This window comes from Macrobrachium rosenbergii, chromosome 6, assembly GCF_040412425.1.
Source record: "Macrobrachium rosenbergii isolate ZJJX-2024 chromosome 6, ASM4041242v1, whole genome shotgun sequence".
NCBI lineage: Eukaryota > Metazoa > Arthropoda > Malacostraca > Decapoda > Palaemonidae > Macrobrachium > Macrobrachium rosenbergii.
Genome location: NC_089746.1, coordinates 8,308,128 through 8,329,694, shown reverse-complemented (window position 1 = coordinate 8,329,694; position 21,567 = coordinate 8,308,128). Strand labels below are relative to the sequence as shown.

At 39.1% G+C, this 21,567-nt stretch overlaps 1 long non-coding RNA gene across 1 annotated transcript; it reads right to left on the bottom strand.

Moving 5' to 3' along the window:
* Nucleotides 1-12,242: 12,242 nt before the first annotated feature.
* Nucleotides 12,243-20,826, bottom strand: LOC136839719 (uncharacterized). The gene is made up of 2 exons (XR_010853436.1): nucleotides 20,466-20,826; nucleotides 12,243-12,414 (listed from the first exon to the last, which is right to left on the bottom strand). It is a non-coding gene; the product is annotated as an uncharacterized lncRNA (long non-coding RNA).
* Nucleotides 20,827-21,567: the final 741 nt, after the last annotated feature.

Below are 21,567 nucleotides of genomic sequence, written 5' to 3'. Positions count from 1 at the left end.
TCTTCGTTTTTATGTTTTTCTTTTCCCATATTTCAAGACCTAAATTACTCTAAGCTATTCAAACAATTTCATCATTTTTTTTTCTCGGAAAAGAGTGACGAATAGGTATAAGTCTAGGGAGTTAGATGTGATCAATTTAACTCTTAAAAATAATGCTTCTGAATAGTCTAGAAAGAGTACATCTACATGACTCTTTCTAGGATTAACTGCTTTTTACAAAAGGGTGGGAGAAACATCCAGTCATCTTCAGTAAATTAATTTCCAAGCGGTTTCATAAACAAGACAGCGCTTTGTAGCTTGCTGTCATGGCAACCAGGACTTTTCTAGCAGTGCAGATACCAGTCTACCTCATCCATCTGAAAGAGGCTCTTCTTGCCCACACACGCGATGATGAACACCGATAAGTCTGCCCAACTAGTGTTGACTATGTTAAAGAGAGAGACTCACTTGAATGTGAAAATTAACTAGTGGTTATAAGCACATACATTTTGCAGGCGCGCATGTGATATGGGAAGTAAACGATTCAAGGAAGATGGTAAGATTTTAGAAAAAAAGAAAGTGATAATTTTCTTCGCCGCTGTGTTGAGAATAATGGCGTCGCTGACCTTTGATATTTTAACGCCTTTTTAACCCAAATCACCGAGAAAAACCTCGATCGAGGTTTAACATTCAGTTAATAAGTTATCACAGATCAGGCGAGCTGCAAAGCATTTTTTTTTATTAGAGAAAATATACAACATTTTACATTTTTAATAGCATTGCAATCAGAATTTAATCAAAGTTGACTTAACTTTACCAAAACAAATATAATTTTATCGTACCATTCTGGTTGACAAATATCTTATCGCGTACATTTTATAAACAATCTATGTGTTGGAACATTTCGGTATTTATTCAGCCTTTACCGAGAGGCGTGAAGGTTTGCGCTGAAAGTATTCCAAGGCTTAGGAAAGAGAAGAGTTGTGAGGAAAATTATCGGGGTATTGTAACACCCACTCGGTCATAGCAATTGTGACTATGCTCCTGTATGGCGCAGAGGAGTGGCGCAAGTTATTCCGCGGGTCGATGCCAGTTTAAAAGCAGATCAAAAACAAAGTTCAACTTGGATACATCTTTAACCAACCTTATCTGAGGACGCCGTGCCCTGACCTGGCATAGCAGAACGTGCGCGCAACTTTCCTGCAGTATCTTATAGAAATTCACTGCACATTCCTTCCTAACATTACACCTTTCGTCAGTCTGTGTCCTTGTTCCAATTTTAGACTCATACCAGAAATTCTCCCGTCGTGACTTTCCCATGTGAATGCCTTTCTTCTTTTGTCTTCTGGTTGGCATTATCATTTCTTTTAATGTCTTCATATACTTTTCTTTATCTTCATATGCTTTTCTTTATAATATTACTTTGATTTAATTCCAATGACTTATTGTTCAACAAAAACCATATTCAGCAGTTGCAAACATCACGTGGGCAGAAGTCTTTCATCCTCAACGAAGTTATCAGCGCCTGACCTTTTAAACTACGCCAGTTTTTTTAGTGGTGTCGCTTCTCATCTTTTTGGCTTTTACAGGAATGTCGAAAACGTAAGCATCCATTTGTCACTCCACATTCAGTTTTATCATCCACCTGACTCACGGTCCTCTGATCTAAATGTGAACCGCAGAGTCACACCAACGTCAGGTCTCATTAAGAAAACTAAAATAAATAAATAAAAACTAGTTTCTTTCGTTATATGGTACTATACTCTAAGGAGTGTTTCTCGAAAATGGGAAATTTCAGAAGCTGTACTTTTCTTACACTACATTTTTTTTAAGTACACGAGATAATCTTAAAAACGTGGAAGCTAAGTAACTTTTTTTTGTGTTCATCAGAACACTAAGGTAGCCCATTTACTGCATCGTCATTGCAGCTACTAATGGCGCTGTTAATGATGATACACTAGAAATTGGGTAAACAAATTTTATAGAAATGTGGAGTAACGACTCGAAAATATGTTTGTGATTGTTCAAGTCTACCTTTCCAGTCCGTTAATTGCCGAAACATAACAAGCGATACCTGGCTTTTTAGACACGAGCGGAACACTCGATTAACGAAGCCTTTAGGCTCACACGACCACGAAGACTCCAAACTATCCTAAACAGAACTTTAGAGGTGACTGAAACAAAGACCTATAGGTGTGCCCATTCTTGCACAGACGTATGCAGATTCCTGGTCAGGAAGAAAGGTTAAGCGTTCGATAATAGACTCTTATATCCCGCATTTTGGCAATTGTTCAAGCTGTAATTCTCTTACTTCCAGCAACACCTGTTCCTCGCCTCATAAGACAAAGGTTTCTTATTCAAGCATAAATAGAACACTTGAAACGCTTTATTCACTTGTACGGGAATTCTAATGGTCCCATTCACTATATTAATGGAATACGACAACCATTATGCAAGATATTAAATTTTCCATACGTTCAGACTTAGTATCTTGGAATGATGTTGAATTTTAAAACAATCCCGTTAATTGAAATAACAATGAGTTCGGTCTATGGAATAACGCCTTGGCATAACATTTAACTGTAAAGAAAACAAGCTATCTTCAGATTCTGTTGCACAGTTGTTGAGGAAACGGCCTACTCATGTTCACGGTCTAGATTCCGTGCTCATGTTAAACACACACATACACACATTTATTTAGTATATGACCATCTAGTTCTCCAATCTAGGTAGCTAAGTAACATTCGACATCCAGATAATTCACTTGTATCCACATAAACCATAATGTCTGTGATCTCAAAAAGAGTGAAATTTACGTGGCCGTAACAATGTTCCAAAGAAGACCATGGACGAAAGAGTCGTCCTCGTTGAGAAGTTGCCAGGTAGCATTTATTCTTGTTCATAAATTAAGTCATAAAAAATACATCCTCTTGTCGAGTTTCTAGCTCTCAAGAGAAACGATTCAGTTTTACCCATCAAATACTTCCAGTCTGATTTTCCTAGCTTGAATGGGAAGCCTGAAACTTTTATTTTGTATATATCGGGATGAAAAGGGCAATACTGTACCAGCATCTCCGGCTGCTCTTTATACACAATATTCTCTCTCTCTCTCTCTCTCTCTCTCCACAGCTGCGCTGTGATAGGATGGCCTTGATGCCGGCAAGCGATCTTTAGTAATATGATGTATTTCCATTTAAGAAATTTGGTTAACGTAAATTTTCATCATGGTGTACCTCAAATTTCCGGCCAAGAAGTTTTATTTAGTTGTAAATCAGTAACAAATCGATCAGCTTTTTAATATCGAGGTTGAATCCGTTGCCATTACGCGGGCAAATCCGTGAATGAAGACACGTCTACGCACGAACGTTTTCAGCTCGTGGGGATGACTTGGGAAACAGTCGCCTCCCTTCCTCCCCCCTCCCCTCCCCCATCCGGGTTGCTCAAGGGTTACTGTGATCATTCTTGAAGTATTTAGTTCATCATTACCCCTTTCAGTCTACTCTTCTTAAAGGTCGTACTTCATATTTCTTAGTGACAACTTTGTATGGATTTCGGTCTATTAACTAAAAATGTCCCGCAGCCGCCTAGCGCTCTTACCGCCTATGCTGTACTTTCAGATGCTCTATAAGCTATCCTGAGAGACTTGTTCCTTGTTATGCGTAAAAACACCAAGGAATGACCGTAATGGGGGTGATATCACCCGGATGTTATCATTCAGATATTTCAGCTCAACAAGTACAGCACATCTACCATGTATACAATGCCTGATGCCTTTGAACATAACACACCTGTTACTATATTGGTAAATCCAGACACTACTGTTATTTCATGTATACAGAGACACTACTGTTGTTTCAATTAAATTTAAATCAAGCATCCCCAGTATCTCTTGACTTGCAAGTATGGTCTTCTCAGTTTTGCTTGGCAGTTGTAATACTATTCCACGGAACATTCATTATGGCTTTTTTTTATCACGTAGCCCCAATGTATAAAAATGAGACTCAAAGTCAGTTGAATAACAGATGTTTATTGATTGTCCATTGGCTGTTAACATACGTCGGAATTATTCCTGAAACTGTAGACCGACTCATAAAATATTGTCACAATCTTCTTATACAATATTATTCCGAGTTCATTTTCGATTGAAATTCACATTAACAGACCTAACATTTCTCTATTATTTTAATTATATATATATATATATATATATATATATATATATATATATATATATATATATATATGACTGAGACTCATCGTCTCTTAGGTCTTCAGACTCAGAAACTTGGGTATTCCTTCAGCTGACACACATTTCAGACAGCTGCATACCTGAAAGACTTTACTGGCATTCTCAAGGAACAAAGCGTCTGGCCGTCACGACTTGGTTTCTTTGTTGGTTGGACAGAGTCTACATTTCCGCACCGAGCCTCATATAGGGTATGGGTCTGCGCTGGCATAAGGTCAGCTTCATCTCTTCCAACTGCCACCTGCCTTCAAGTATTCCAGTGGCACAACAAATGATGTCCCATGCATGAAACCCCTCCATGTTCGTCTGTTTCTAGCCATTCCAGGGCAGGCAGGTGGATCTTCTAATTTAAGCTGGATGGTAACCATGTGAGTGCGCCTAATCTTACATGATTTGTTACTAAGAGATTTCGGTAGACTTATGCCAGCAAGCTTGTGATGGTAATCATGGTGTTTGAACCATGCCGCTGCTTAATAATGACAGAACGTGTGTGTGTGTGTCATAAAGGAGATATGATTTAGCTAAGGCATTTGAATTAATATGAATAATTTCTTTTGGATGTCCTGAGCCAATAGCTATTTCATAGCTAAAAAGTAAACATAAGAATGAACAATTGCTCAGGAAAAGGCTATTTGAAGCTCAAATGCCAAACTGCCAAAGACCTAAGATATGCCAAAAGCACTGCAAACGACTTTTCAAAAAAGTAAGAGTGAGAAAAATTATTAAATTTCAGTAAAACGGGAGAGAATGTCTTTAGTCGATATTGCCTTGAGGGAGCCACCATGATGACTCAAACGTAAAATTTAAGCTCGAGATGCCTAAAAAAAAAATAAATAAATAAATAACGGAAATAAAAGCAATAATGCATACTTTCAATGGCTGTAGTAACCACTTTTGTCTGGGATGGGCTGAACAGGTGCATATTTTTACAGAAAGGATAAATGAAAGACAGATAGACGATGCAAAACAACTAGTTAATCTACATCTTGAAGAAATCATATTACAATGTGATCTAGGCTATAAGTCTGTAGCTTGATATGAAACAGCAGAGAGCCATATATAAGACTTGAAAATTTAACCATTGCGACAGTTTTTTTATTTTTCTCCAAGTCGTTTTCATCTGCCCTACTCGCGTTCGTTGCTCGGAATTTGTGTTCAATAGCATATCTTACAAAAGCAGCATATACATAGCTTTTCTAAAGAAGGCATTAGGATCTTATCGTAACCTCACCTTTGTTACAGAATTCTACGCACAGAATTATACATTTTCTCTCTCTCTCTCTCTCTCTCTCTCTCTTATAGAAATTTATTTTTGAACTTGGGAAACTGTCGTCTTAGAATCGAGATATAAGCATTTAAAACGTCAGCAATTTCTCTCTCTCTCTCTCTTTCTCAGAACGTCATTCTTGCAAGCCGACATGCAAAATTATTTTGCGTAGAAACCTAGATAATCCAGAAGGTACTCAATCTCTCTCTCTCCCTCTCAGGACTTCTCTCATGCTATCTCACAGCGTAAATACATGGTCTCCTTCTCTGTACAGAGGCGTACTTCAGCGTAGGAAGAATTCCAGCGGTTGCCATGACGCTGGCCCGATATAGTAAGAGCTGTTCTTTTAAACGCCAAACTACACCCACAAAGATTCTCCCGTAGATTTCTCTCACCGGTTGCGATATCTCTCCGACCGAGGACTGAGATGTGACTGTCTCGTTCGATAGACTTATAAGTCTATAAGTCCATGCAAGGTCTCTTATCCCCTTTCACACCTTGCTACACTTACAGGCTGCCTTTGGGCGAGGGCTATGCTGGCACAAGGACGCTTTAACCTAAACCACTGAACTAATTTTATTTATTTATACTCGTATAACTACAAATTCCAGTGAGATGAAGGACATATGCTGAAATCGAAGGCGAAAAGAGATAAATACTCCGACAGCATGAGCTGCACTCAAGCCATCAATAGTCGTGCTCGATAAACCCAAAGTACTATTTTTTCCCTCTTTATTTTTTTTTTTTTAATTTTTACAGTATTTATAAAAATATTTACACATTACATTTATTTACAGTATACACCAATTACTTTAAATTTTCATCCTAGTACTATAAGTAGAAGAGTAGTCATCCAGAGAAGAAAATACGTTATTTCTGTTCAGGTGAATTTCTTCACAGGGGACGAGCAGGTAGTCGACCGCCAATCCATCAGTTACCAAGAAGTTTCTTTTTTTGTCGATCACCTTTAGACCGTGCGTCCGAATCACTTTCTTTAATGACCGGCTGATCGATAAACGAAATCATTAATTGAGGGACTGCGCAGCTGATGGCTCTGTTGTTTACCTTTGGTGTAAACCTCATGTTGATACCAGGTATCCTTGGTTAGCAGATTACCGGTATGTCATTGTGTGTTGATGCTTGTTAGAGTTATTTCATCTTTTTTGAGGGACTGTAAGTCTTTTTCGGATGAGGCCAAGAAGATAATCTTTGGAAACTCATTTTCCCCGCTTCAGAGAAAATGAAATAATGATTTTTTTTATCCCATTCCTTCTGAAGTAGACATGAGTTTCCCAAGAGCGGGAGAGTTTGCTGTAATTTTAACAATATATCTGAATCACCGGATTCTTTGCGTACTGACACGCAGTGCAGACCGTAAGCGGTACCCCGCCCCTTGAGAAATTATGTATAAGGGAAATACATTTAAGAACAACGTACACTTAGTACGTATAAGCAACAAAGAATATCGTCACGTACGGTACTAACTAGCTTTTCAAATATTACCTAGCCTTTCCACCATCTGTATGACGTATAAACTCGTGAGCGTGCTAGTATCTGCAGGTGCACATGAAGGTGATAAATGAGTCTCTTGTGCGTATATACGTCCGTGCGTTGATAGCGTCATGGCATTCACAGCACCTGCATCCATGACGTGACTTTACACAGAACGATTTCCTGCCATGGAATACCAGCTAAAGAGAGGAGTCAGACCTCACTTGACGCTGGTTCTCACGGTTGATTATATATATATATATATATATATATATATATATATATATATATATATATATATATATATATATATATATATATATATATATATATATATATATATATGTGTATACATATACTGTATATAAATATATATATATATATATATATATATATATATATATATATATATATATATATATATATATATATATGTGTGTGTGTGTGTGTGTGTGTGTGTGTGTATTTCTACCAAGAATCACGTAATCTTACCTACGCATATAAAATCAACTCTACCTATTGCTGTGGACTGCAACTGCAAATTGCTCTCAGTCTCTGAGGGAGTTCAGAGGTTGCTTTGGAACGGCCAAAAAAGAAAAAACCGACGTTGGTTCTCCCTCTGGAACGTTATGTATTGACTCGGCACCCCTAAAGGGCGATGCTCACTACTGTGGGAAAACTACCTGACGGAAACGCCACAGGGAAAGTTAGGGAAATGGGAAGGGCTGATGGCAACAAGATGGAGGGAGGGAGAACTGCAGGACAGGAGCTCATCGAGGTTTGAACAGTCTGGGATGAGAGAGATGGTGTATTACCAATGCAATTCCTTTTTCACAAAAGGACGTCTGAAAGCTCTATCGATCATGAAGATGCAAGATGAACCACTCGCTAAACTTTATTGATTCGGGGAGCCCCGTGAGTCTAGACATGTGAAAGTGTCCTTGTTCAACTACATAATGATAACAATAATAGTAAATAATAAAGTATAGAGGTGAGATACGATCTATATGGGAGGTCGGCCTGCTTCCATTCTGATGGTGTACTCTGCCACAGCTGTTGCCAAATATTTAGCTTACATTCGATACAGCTACTTAGGCCGTTGGTCCATGACACATACATGACTGTACTGTTTTGTCCATGGGGTCACATCCTGGGCGTTGTTAGGAAATGGTTTCTTCGACCTCTTGTTGTACGTGTGACAATATCCGGAATCCCTGAACAGTTGCTCAATTACGCGGAATCGTAGCAATATAATGTTATTGTTTTTTTTTTCCTTAGCAGACAGACATAGAATCGATGATTTTGATTATAGCTCTGTAGATGATACATTACATAACTCTTTGAAGTAATAGGTTAAACAAACGTTTGAAAAGCATTCAAGAGAATAAAGGTGAATGCTCATTAAAGATAGCCGTTTCTTAATCGGCAGTCGTGAAGAAGGCAGTTTGATTGCATACCAGACTTTACGAGATGAAGTATTTCAATTTTGACACGACATTGTTCCTAAAAATCACACTTTTAACTGTTATAAATCATTGCAGAACATTAAACTATTGTCTGCTTTATATATATGGTCACTGAGTGTTTAAGTCTGGGAATAAAAAAGAAGCGGGAAAATTAACACGTTTCTTCTTCATTTTGCAACAGCTTCTCTTTGACAGGGAAAACTACAATTTCCCATCTCGAATTTGAATTTACGTTATCTCATCGGATAACTATTATTATTAGTTATGTTATCTGTACAGTGATAAAAAAAAAGTGCTCGCCAATGGAACCATAGTTGCTCTTAGTTGGCATTTCCGGTTCTGAACTGTGAACCGATGGAGCGATCATTCAACTTTCGGAGGAAGAGGACAATGGCTGCCGGTACCTCTCTTTCCAGGAGGCGCCGCTTTGGCGGGCTTAGCCCCTCTGGCCTTGAGAGCTCAATCGTCTCGACTTGAGTCTTTCCCGACGATACATGTCATCGTTCTCGTTATGCCTTACTTTAAATCGAACACTCCGAGAATTGGGACTTTTCAGTTGTGATTTTTACGGGTTTAAAATGACACTACTATGAAAAGTGATTACGTTCACCATTAATCGGTAGGATGACTTCTTGCTATTTTTTTACGTAGAGCATGAAGGTGAAAATGTTTCTTAGTTGTATATATCCCATCTTTTCCCTCATTGCTTGGCATTTTTTTCCTTGTATCTACTTTTCTTACGCTGTTGCTCGTGTCCAGAAGAGAATTTTATGCTTTTTTTTTTTGCCAGTTCCTCGGTTGCACCTGGCGAGAATGAAACCCCCTCTCCCTTTTCCGTTACAGGAATTCAAACGCTAACAGAAAACTGCATCGCCGAGAGGTGTGTATCTGGATTTCAGGCTCTTAAATCCGACTCCATTTACAGCAGGTCAGATACGCATAATAGCCGCGGTAAATTTAAGGGTGGTGCTGTGCTAAGGGGATAATAGATAACCATCAGGAAAAAACACATCTTATTCCCTTCAGCCTGATGGTGTGATCCAGTAAGAAATCGGTCTTTCCAGTGAGTGTTCATACATATATATGCATATATATGTCTGTGTGTAAGTAAACGATCTTTTCCTATAGAAATGTATATACTAGATTAGTATAGTTCATTTCATAAGCCTATAAGGAAGTCACAGTAGCAGCTCAGCAACCACCCACCTGCGCATACACTGCCTTTCACCTAGGTCTTGCACACACTGACGCTTCCTGAGCTGGTAGATTTTAAACACATCGAATCACAAAATTTTCCCTTTCCCCCTTCATACCCTCGTGCTGGTCTTTGAAATCTATAGAATCTACAGAATCTCTATAAAATATAGAATCTCTCTCTCTCTCTCTCTCTCTCTCTCTCTCTCTCTCTCTCTCTCTCACGGTACCCTACATAAATTAATCATATTTTTCCCCTCTATAAAAAGGATTAGGTCTGCATTTCTTCACTGTTCGTATAAACACTTCTCATTCAATCTTTCTGCAGAGGTTCTGTTGACTCCATCGCCTCACATACGTGATTCCAAAATACCTATGAGAGACTGCCACTTTCAATATTTCACAGTTCCATTCATACTAACATTCATCACTTCATCATCATCATGATTCTCATTCATTCTCATTACATTTCTCTTGTTATCATTTTCTGCAACGTTCTCCTCTTACAAACTTGCAACAGTCCATGCAGTTTCTATTCGTCATTACCAATTGATATTAGCATCCACAAATCATTTCCGTTGGTTGGTAGAGGGCCATGGGTCCACATCAGGCCTGTTAACCCCTTCAACAGTTTACATCACCGACCTGGCCACTTTAAGCCATTGCTGGTTCAAAGTGGGCTTAATCTATAGGCATTTCATATTTCATTCACATCCCTTTCAGCTTTCGTTAGACTCCTTAATTCATCCAAACATTTCTCTCATCTCACTGCATAATCGATTACTCAATCAGCTACAATCAAATTTGTACATTTCGTTTTTGCCAAGTTAATCTTACACTACATAATTATTAAGCGTTTCTAACTTCCTAACACCACGCCTGTACAGCAATTTCACCACACGCATAACTTCCCCAAGAACGGTCTATATCTTTCGGAAGGGAAACGAACACCTGCGCGAACAAAAGGTGGATAGCCCCTTGGGAGACAGTGTATATACATCAAGAAGTCTGGAGTTTCCGCTGAAAGGCAAAGCAAGGCAAGGGAAAACTGGGATAACTGCAAAAACTAGTGTGATAATAAAATGCTGTTACACGTACACACACACATACGCCCAAGTTATATCGCAAAACCAAAACGGAGGAAACGGCTCTTTTTCGTTGCTTCATATTTAACCTCGTGAATCTTCATCTTTGTCCTTAAAAAAGCTTGCGATAATCTCTAATATTAAGATTAGTATTGATATAGATAACTGCCAACACCGGTACAGGATTAACTTCCTTTTATAACTGCTGTTACTCTTATTTTATTATAGCGTCCATTTAGTTTTCTTGCTGTACATATTCGTTCACCAGACATATTATTGTAAGCATTTTTCTCTGCTTGTATCTGGCTCTAGGCTGAAACAAATTAATATTATTATTAAACAGCCCATTTTACAAGATAAATTAAACCGTTTAAAACACGCCCAACTATCATTTGTTGTCATGTCATTGCGCCCTACGCATCGTAAGACATGCGCCATCCATTACCACCAAGCATAAAAGGCAGCACCCAAACACGAGGGGTCAGTAGTCTTTCATGAGCGACCTCACGGTGACCTCTGTTGCTCTCTTCGCCATGCCCTTTGTTGTATTTCATAATCAACTTCGTCAGGATGCCACAAACCCCTGTAGTCATGAGCCTCCAAGCCAAGCAGATAATGCAGAAGAAGAAGATGAAGATTGTGACCTACAAGGACGCACCTCATCACGACGAGAAGTTTTCTTCCTCTTCTGCAGCAGCTGTCCAGTGCCAGGGCTCTTTGTCCTCTGCTTCTGCTTCTTTTGACTGTGACCCGAGTCAACAGGCCCTTCCTCAGGTCATCGAAGAAAGCTCCTCGTCTGCGTCAACGTCAGTGGCCCCAACTGATCACGATGAAGAACTGAACCCCGTGCTGACCACCTAACTCGTGGCGACGAGGGGTCAGGATTGCAGAAGCAGAGGAAAAAGAGTCCATGTGTCTTCCTGACAAACGAGCAAGAAAGGATGTTGGGGGATTGGTTGCAGGAGCACACCTTTTTGTATGACAGGGGGCTAACTGACTTCAAGAAAGTGGCCAAGAAGACGCGGCTCCTTGCTGAGATGGCCAAGTCCCTCGACCCGCCTTCGACAGGATCTCAGGTAAGTACCTGGTTGAGCTCGATTCGCACCAGGTATGGGCGGCTGACGAAAGGAAAAAGCGGCCAGGCAGCAGAGAGGAAACTGACGGAAAGGGAGAAGTGGATTCTCTCTGAATTTAAATTCTTCGGGAAGCACATTGTCCGTCAGAAGAAGCCCATGACCCTTGGATTGAAAGAGGTATGTCAAAAAATTGTTCTACCCTGTATTGGTTTCATGTTATTATGGTCAGTTTGTTTTTCATTATTAGTTAATTTCATAATATACATTTCAAGCAGTCATGAGGCAAACAACATGTAGGATTTTATATAATATTGTTTTTCACATTACTTAATTTCAATATTGGTTTTATATCATTTTGTCTCCCAAAATTCTATTCTATTCATTCTTTTGTTGCTAAAAAAAATTCCCTTTTCATGGTTCATTAATGATACACAAATCAACCAAAGTAATGTATACTGTTTCCAAGATTAATAATCCATTTTCCTTTTTCTTTCCCTACAATCCGCTGCTGCCGCCGATGACCCTCCTGAGGACCCTGGCGAAGTAGTTGTGTCTGCTGGTGGGGATGAAGGCGAGGTGAAGGTCATCCCAGCCATCGAGGAACATAGGCCTAAAAAGAAGAAGTTTGAGTACGAACGTCAGCGAGGCGAAGGCTTCGTCCTTGGAAAGGTAAACATTTGATTATTTTCCATTTAACTTAAAACAAAAAAATAAATTTACAAACATGTTGATTAATATTTATTATTCTTTTTATTTTTTACGTTAAAATGTATAGATTTTTACTGTATCAGTGCTTTTGCAGTTCCTTTTTTTTCTCTTTTATTATACACGTAGATGTTTCTAATGATTTAGTGTTTGCCTGTGTGAGTGCGCAAGTTCTCATAATAAGTGCGTCTTATTGTGTATGCCTGTATGTTAAGTTTCTGTTTTTCATTGTCTGAGATTAAACATAATAAATCAGCATTCTATAATGACTAATGAAATGTTCCATTTTCTTTTCTCATTTTCTTGAGGTGATTGAAAACGCAAAGGCAGCCAAAATGGCAATTTTGGAGAAGATCGAATCTAACCCAAAGGAGGCTTACTGGAACCTTCACCTGAAGAAGGTTGCCAAGGATTGCGCTGAGATTGACTATCCTCTATCCATACCTGCAAAGGGAGATCGGCTTTCTGGTGCGGAAACTGCAGGAGGCCACGGATTTGTTCCCGAGCACCAGACAGACGTTTCTGGAAATGGAACAACATTCTTCCACCAGATCTTTTCCTTCCCACCCTCCTGCACCTGCGCCTGCACCAACTTTCGCACAACCTGAGCAAGTTTACCGGGTGACAGGGCACCAGCTGGCTATGCTCTTTGGCGCGTTTGCCAAAGGAAGTGGTATCACGTGATTACAATGATAAGAGGTTTAATAGTTTATGATAGGTAGAATATGCTCGTTTTGGGTTTGTGGCTGCTAGCATGAGCAAGGCCAAATGTGAATAGCCTTGTAAAATACACAGTATGACAGAAATAAAGTTTAAGAGGTTACTGTACTATTTTACTTCCCAGAATTGACAGTTGCACACACGCACATGTTAACCTGGTTTTTAACGCGTTTCATTCGAATGAGATTACAGGCTCAGTGCTCTTTTTCACCTTGTTTACAACCCTACGCAGCTGACTGGCTACTACTAGAACATTATTCCCAAAGGTGTTTCCTCTTCGTGGAATCGATCTCCAGTCTCTACCTATTGGGGCGAGGTTGTAGAGAGGATGTTGAATGCCGTTCGTTTATCAGTACAGGATAAACGTCACATTCTTGTCACTTTGCAACAGTGAAAATGTTAGACGATAGACTTGTCAGTCTAGTTAGCCTGCAGAAAAAAATTGCAGTATAACTTTTATACCCACATGATAAAAATAAACAGGTATCATAATTGCTAGGAGTCCACCTTCTGCCTGCCACGCCAATAATAATAACATAATTCATGTTACCGCCGCTGCATATTATATTTTACTACTATCTTTCTCATCCCACGTTTTCCTATTATTTTTCCTGTGCGAATGTACACTGGCTTTATTATGGTAAATAATGTCAAGAGAGGACTAGAAAAAAAATTATAAAAAGGATTACATCCGTCCGGTCGTTGTTATCAGCAGTGTGTTAGTATGCAATCTTCCCACTCCGCGGGGAGTCAACGAACTTATTTTAGGCCTATATGCTGGATCTCGGCCTTAATTTTTGAAGTAAGCAGAGAGGGGACAATTGAGGAGAACTGTACACCACAGCAACTTTACACCATAGGAATTATGGGAGGAAAGGGAATTTTTGTAGATAGAAAGAAGTATGCGAAGAAAAAACAAGACAACGTACTTACAGGAGAAGAGCAGAGCTGTGTGGTTTGAAAGTTTATCTTAAAGACAGTTCAAACTTGCTCTTAAATTCTCTACGTTTCTAGTGAATGGAGTCCATTCATATTATTTTTGTCTTCTTTATTTTTAAGATTAAAAAAATATTTACATAATACCTAAATGTTACATTAATTAGCAATTTATATAAATCAATTTACGTTTATGTTCCTTTTCATGAGCTTTAATCTCAAATATATTTTTTTTTACATTCTTCAAATTTCCTTTATTACATTTACTTGATATTTATCATAACACTAACATCACGTAGGATTTAGGCATATGAAAACATTAGCCAAAATACATAGCCCAAATACTCTTCTGTTACTTTACTTTTTATCATAATGCCATTCATATTTCTTATAAACCATCACTGATAACAGTCTACGTTTTAACATACTTCAAGTCCTGGTAATGGTGTGTAGGCTATAGTTCTAACAAATATTTCTGCCTTAGTTGAGGCCAGTGTTCGAGAGTTAATTGACAGCTCTCACACTGTTACATAAATGACCTCTGACGTGGATAACCAAAAGGTTCTTATTATAAATTTCGAAAACTGAGGGCTGGGGACTACGATTTTCTTCTCAATCGCAGTTTTTGTAAGCGATCGGCAACACACAATATAGCTTTTCCCCCAGTTAGATCCTAGACCTTTCTTGAGTGGTGTTCTTAAGGGTAGTGTTTTGAGACCTCTGTTAATTTTAGTCTTTTCTAGTGGCGTGTATGTTAATCTAATAAAGAAGATAGTACATTATGCAGACAAAGCAACTCTGCAATTATTTATTTGTTGACCTAAAGACGACAAAACCTACGAAATCTAAGAAATTGTTTCTTCAGAAGCACTTTTAGCAATTTGCACGATGCGATGTCTCCAAAACACATTAGAAGCTAGTAATTTACCTTGACCAAGTCATGGGGCACCATTCACACAATAGTTCACATGGTCAAGATTTAATTAAGGAAGAAATAGAAGTATTCAGGACTGAGTGTGGAATAAAAGGGGGTTGGAAAGTGGAGGTACAGGTCACCAGTTACGGAGACTACGTCGACGAAGGCATGAACAGCAGAAATCAATAGCTTCGAGGGTAATATGGTTCTTGTTGATTAACATTAAGCCGGTCCTATGCCAGCAAATGCACTTGTCCCGCAGTACGTAGGTCTAACTAGCCGCACGATGGACTAATACTTCTTCGTTTTAACGTGCTTTTTCCCATTTTTATATGGGGTAAGCACGGTGCCTTCTTTTGAAGGACTTTGATTCTGGGTTATTATTTATAGGACCAAGCCTTCGATTCATCTCCTCCAAAGAGACTGGCATTCCAAGGGTGAAGAAAAATTAAATTTATAAAGAGCATTTCCGCTGATAACATTTCCAAAACATAAATACCAAAACCAATAGGTTGCGTTCCCACATCAACAAAATCATACCTTTCTTTGTAGCTTACTTTATTTTGCTTTCCCCTTTTTCTTTGAGTTATACAAATTTTTCTAGTTTGGCTTACGTTGTTTTCACCAATGTTCAATGCTTCCGTGAATTCTTCTCCTTCTTTTAACGTGCTTTTTTCCCATTTGTATGGGGTGACGCATACAAAATCAGGACATGAAATTTTAGTATTGAGTACGCTTCACAGCATACTCACGTTTCCTATATGTATAGGCCTGTGCCTTGCAAGTCTACTCACTGTAGGCAGGTTGACCAGATTTTGAAAACTGAAATAAGAGACACCTAAACTGGAGAGGTAGTTGAACAATATAGACACACAAATTACGTGAAGTTACGCACGCAGTGACGCAGCGCAAAGTCCTTCTCAGCGGGGTCCAGATGGTCCAGGACCTACTGTAAGTACTTCGTTGACTTTTCTTTTGTTTTAAAGTGAGTTCGTTGTGGGTTTTGTTACAAAGAGCTGTTCATTACATGTGTCAAAGCATTACAATATGGCAATCAAGCATGTTTTGCAGCTTTAAAGGATATTATAACTAAAGTGACTTGCCATAATATATTGAATAAATTGCAGACAATACTGTAAAATACATATGATGAAAACCTTTCCATAACCCTTTTAAAATTATTTCCCTCGTTGTTGTTAGTATGTTATTTTTCATTTGTCATATTTTGCACTGGATCCAACTGCTCTCAAGAGATGGTGTTTGGTTTGAGCATATGTGATGAACTCAGAACAGGATAGTGTGAAACTGCACTTTATCTGTAGCTCTGGCTTGATCAGCTGGTTCCTGCACCCACCCCATCGTTGGCCCATCAGAGAGAACACTCTCTCTACTCGAGCGTTTGAAGGCCGCCTTTACCCCGTATTTTGCAAAATTTCACTAGTGTATTGTATTTTTTTTTCAACTATTGAAAATACGGGACAAAAGGCGTCCCGGAGAAGGTCGATACGGGACACGGGAAAAATGTCATAAATGTGGGACAATCCCGTCAAATACGGGACGTCTGGTCACCCTGACTGTAGGTTAAGAAAATACTTTAGGGATTGTAACCTAACTCCTAACAACTTGATGTAAACCGCAAGGCAGCCTTGCGGCACCATCCCCTCCTAAGAGTGTAAGTGCTCAAGGTATATATATATATATATATATATATATATATATATATATATATATATATATATATATATATATATATATATATATAGGGCAGCCGATCGAGACTACAAAGTCTACCCCAAAGCCAAATCAAAGTCCTTCAAATAGAAGGCATCGTGGTTACCCCATACCAATGGGGAAAAAGCACGTTAAAAGAAGATATATAATTATATATGTGTGTGTGTGTAATTTGGAAACTCACTTTGGAACTCATCAAACGTAGCTATTTATTATTAGTATTTTTTTTTATGAATGATGCTCTAATACGTCTTGTATTGTTTACTTGAGTTGTGTAATCAACCGATTCCTGGTTATCAGCTTGAACTTCACTCAGGAGGCGGTTTCTTCGTTCCCTATTTTCGCAGCCTCTCTGTTTCATCTCTTATCGATTGCTGTTGCCGATTTCGGCTACTGTCCATGAAAAGCAAATGCATAAATACAATTAATGTTAATAAATAAGAACCGATACATTCCTGTTAAATCAACAGTGGGAGTGAAAACATATTACCTAGAAATATTTGGAAATTGTGTGAAAGTGTTACATTTACCAAAAATACATCAGCTGCGAGTCATACTAGCATGTTGTCATTATCATAAGTATTAATTTCCATTAATCGTATAATTATTCTGCAAGAAATAACGTTCAGCAACAAAGAAAGTCTTATGTTGACGTTAAGGGTTTCAAAAATCATCGAAAGTATTTCATTCTGCCGTTGTTGGCAAGACTTCCAGTCAGTGTTCAGGAAACCGATGGACTAAAAATTTGATGACACTCGTGTGGAAGCACCGCCACCTCTTGCCTCGGTTCGTTGGGAGGGGTGACTGCGCACATTGAGAGAGAGAGAGAGGGGTCGGACTGTTACTTGGTGGTGGTTGGTTTGGGGAAGGCTCGGAGCGGGCCATCTCTCTCGTACATCTGTCCTTTGTGCTTTCTTACCGCCAACCCCGCCTAGACTTACTCTCCGAGTAATTGTACTCTGTGACCCGAAAACAAGACTGGCGTTAATGACTATTATCATGACGGTTGTAGCTTTTGTAGTACAAACTAATCGATAACGAAAGGGAATGGAATATTTTGTGTTTTCCAGGGTGATGTTCGTTTTGTAAAGAGGGAAATCGTAAACGGTCAGTTGTCCATTCTAGGGCGGCTGCGTAAGCATACCATTTACCTGGTATACACGAATATTAAAGGTCAGTGTTACTACTGAAAAAAAAGGAAGTAATGGCAAAAGGGAACACCACCAACACGATATTATGTGGCATCTTGAAAATGTTGGAAGGTTAGCACGCAGCATGATTGGAATGGCCAACGAATCATGCTCCACAGGAACACTCGGGGCTATCTCGAGCATTGCTCGCCATTGACCACGTGCTTAAGTTACTGGTCACGCACAACCAAATCGCTCTTAACCAAAATACTCGCACATTCAGTGCAATCGTTGCAGCAATATCGAGTATTCATTTACTTTTTCTGGGCCAAGAAAAGATGATTCAGTTGAAGAAGTACGTTAATATCAAAGCTAGATTCTTCTCAAGATAACTTTAGGCTTAAATTTCAGAGAGATCAAGCAAGCATTTTTAATTTTCCGGAGCCAGCATAACAATTTATGGAAGTTGAATAATGCAGCATTATAGTGCTAGTGCACAAAATTAGAAGTAATTTACACTAATGAAGCATAAGTAAGTTGACGGAACTCGGGAGTGCATCATTTCCAACTTCAGTCATTTTGTAGTCAAATGTCAACGGGGAGACAGCTTAAATTTTGGAGAGTCGCCTACTAGCCACCATTATTCATGCATAAGAATACAGGAAGGATCCTTTAGACGATGTAAACATGCAGTTGAACATGATCGATTGAAATGAATCCAATACAAGACAAACCTGTTAAAACTGGTTTAAATCTATTGATTTTATAACGAACTGCAGTCAGGTAACCCTTCCGTTACTCATAAATACGGGTGTAAATTTTATTTGCTTGTTTACCAAGTGAACATTCAAATGGATGGCGAATGGTCGTGATGTTAAGCGCTTACTATGATGTCTTAATCCTTTATCTAAGTAATACCCTGTAGGTAAATTATAAATATAGTACAGTAATAACCCTAATTCAGAAACATTTTCTCTCTCTGACGAAAAGACGGATCACTGCGATGAGGTGATCTGGTCATGCACATACAATGAGAGATAAGAGAACCTGAACATTAAGATAGTAATATTTCTTGTCCGTATTCTTATTTTTCCTGTAAATTTTAGCCATTTTTCGTCACTAGCCACTGACCATGTCTCATCCAAAAAGTACTTACACCACTTTATTCCACCCACTCGAAGACAAGTGTTGAAGAGTACGAGGCAGAGATAAGGTTAACAAAGGTGTTGACCTTTGACTTCCATATGAAGAGGGCTGTTATCTCGTCTTGTCTCTGTGACCTTGACGCTTGAATGTGTTGGGGGGAGGGGCCAGGAACTTTTGTTCTGGAGAATATTCCCTAAAAACCTAATGGTTTCTGGATAAGATTTGAAATGTTTGCACTTGAAATATACAAATGCTGTAAAATATGATTGTGAATGACGGCAAAGAAGGAAGGTTCCGCACACTTGCAAAATACTTATACCGCTTAGAAAATCCTGATACATGGTGCTGGCATAAGGCCGGATTAATCTAAACCAATCAATGATATATGAAAAAATAATGTTGTAAGTTTAATTCATGCCCCCGTTGGTTAAGCAGAATCCAGGAGACCACGTCAGGCCTCTTATCCCCTTAACACCTTACCGGCTTAATCTAAACCAACCCAGGAATTTTTGCCCGGTTCTTCAGCGGGAAAACTATCACCCACATGTGAATTAATCCCGTCCCAAGAAGTGCACTACCATCCTGGTAATACCCATCCGCTCAGCTCCCCTCTCCATACGAATAAGAGAAGCACCCGATAAAAAGAAAGAAAAAAAAACTTTCCAAATGTTTAGTCTCCACTACGGTGAAGCAGCATAACGAAGCTTTTGGACTTCTTGTTCGAGAAATTTTGCTACGCAGCGCAAAAGAAAACAAGTTGTGGAATATCACAGACGAGACTTTGCCCAAGGTCCTGGAAGTAGACAAGACCTTGGTTATACCTCAGGTGGTGGGCGGAGGTGAAGGTCCTGGAATTCTTGACGGCAGATTAACTTCTCTCGGGTTCTTGTCTGTAGCTTCTGTTACACCATTTCATCCCTTTATCATTTCATTAATTAAACTTGCACACCGTTTGTTTTCTTAAAAGAGTATTGCGTAGCATTTTCACACAATAAATTGCATATATATATTATTCCCGTTCAATCTACATACGCAGACCGCAAATGTACCAAAAGAAAAGTCTGGCATGGAATAATGATTCTCTGCAGATTTGGAAGGGCGCAGGTTAAGACCTTTTCTGGACCTTGGGAATGACCATGTGGGTTCTATAAGGTAAGTGTAAGACACTGTTCTCAGCAACACCGTCACCCAGAGGTGATCAGTTTTCAAAGATGCAAAGTACCGTGAAAAAACAACTTTTCAATAGCGATGTTTAATGTGAAAGGGAATTAAAGCCTTTGAAAATAAGAGGAGAATGACTTTTTCCTCGTAACTGCATGGTACGAAAAACATTATCCCCTCTCCCCTTTGAAAAAAGACGAAAAATAAAATAATCACCTCTGGCTGCTGGCGGACAAGATTTGAACAACATTTAATAGCAAAAGAAGCAGGGGAACGATTGATCTAGGCCGAGAGATATCTTTCAGGGCCGTCCCATCAACTGCGTTGTGACAGTTAACGATAACCTTGGCTCAAATATCACAAACGTTTACGTATCAAAATAACGACATCTGATATCTGGACATTACGTATAATTAAACCCGTTTTATTCTATTCCGAACCGGCCTTTCCGCGACAGAGGAATCTGTCCTGTTTCATCGCTGCGGCCTTCAGCTCCCAGCCCTTGGACCTGATGACCTGGTTTCACGAGCTCTAGGAATGCAGCCTATTTGCCAGCCCTGTCGTGCCTTTTAAAACCAACTGTTATTGCGTAGTGGAAAATGCCAGTGAATCGTTATTGCGAATTTATGTTCGCTTACTGTAGGTATAGTTAATCACAGACAGAAAAAGATAAGGAGACTCCATGGCTATTTCAATGCATTCCCTTTTGGGGTCCTTGGGTTCGTAGCAGCCTTCTTTTTCAACTATGGTTGCAACTTGGGTTGTAAGAATAATAATATTACAATTACCCAAAGATTTCAGCACCGGATTATCATGGAATTTTGAGCGTCCCTGGCATCATTAAATATGCAGGTTAGGTCTATGGCGATACAATTTTTCAATATAAAAAGGTCAATGAGAATGGCTGGCGAAGCAGCGTTCACAGGATGTAAAACAACAAAACTGTCTGATTACAATCCACAATCGATTGAATATGGCATGAAAAATTTTTTAGGTTAGCCACAGTCTTGTGATGAATGTTTCGTCACCCCTGGAATGAACCGCGAACATTTTGCACGTGCGTCCATCAAAACAGCAATAAATGTCACATTACCTAGTTTCAATAATGTATCTTTTGACGTCTTATAATTCCTTTTCTCCCCTTCTCTCTCTCTCTCTATGTCAAAATTACAGAGGAGACGTCTGAAGTCACATATGTATTTCTCCTCCCGGTACGTTCGAGGACATTACAGTGGGTGAGCTACCAAAGTAAATTTAGAACACTCTAGGCTACATACCTCGTTTCTAAAGTTTGACGCAAGGCCTTGCTGTTATGAAT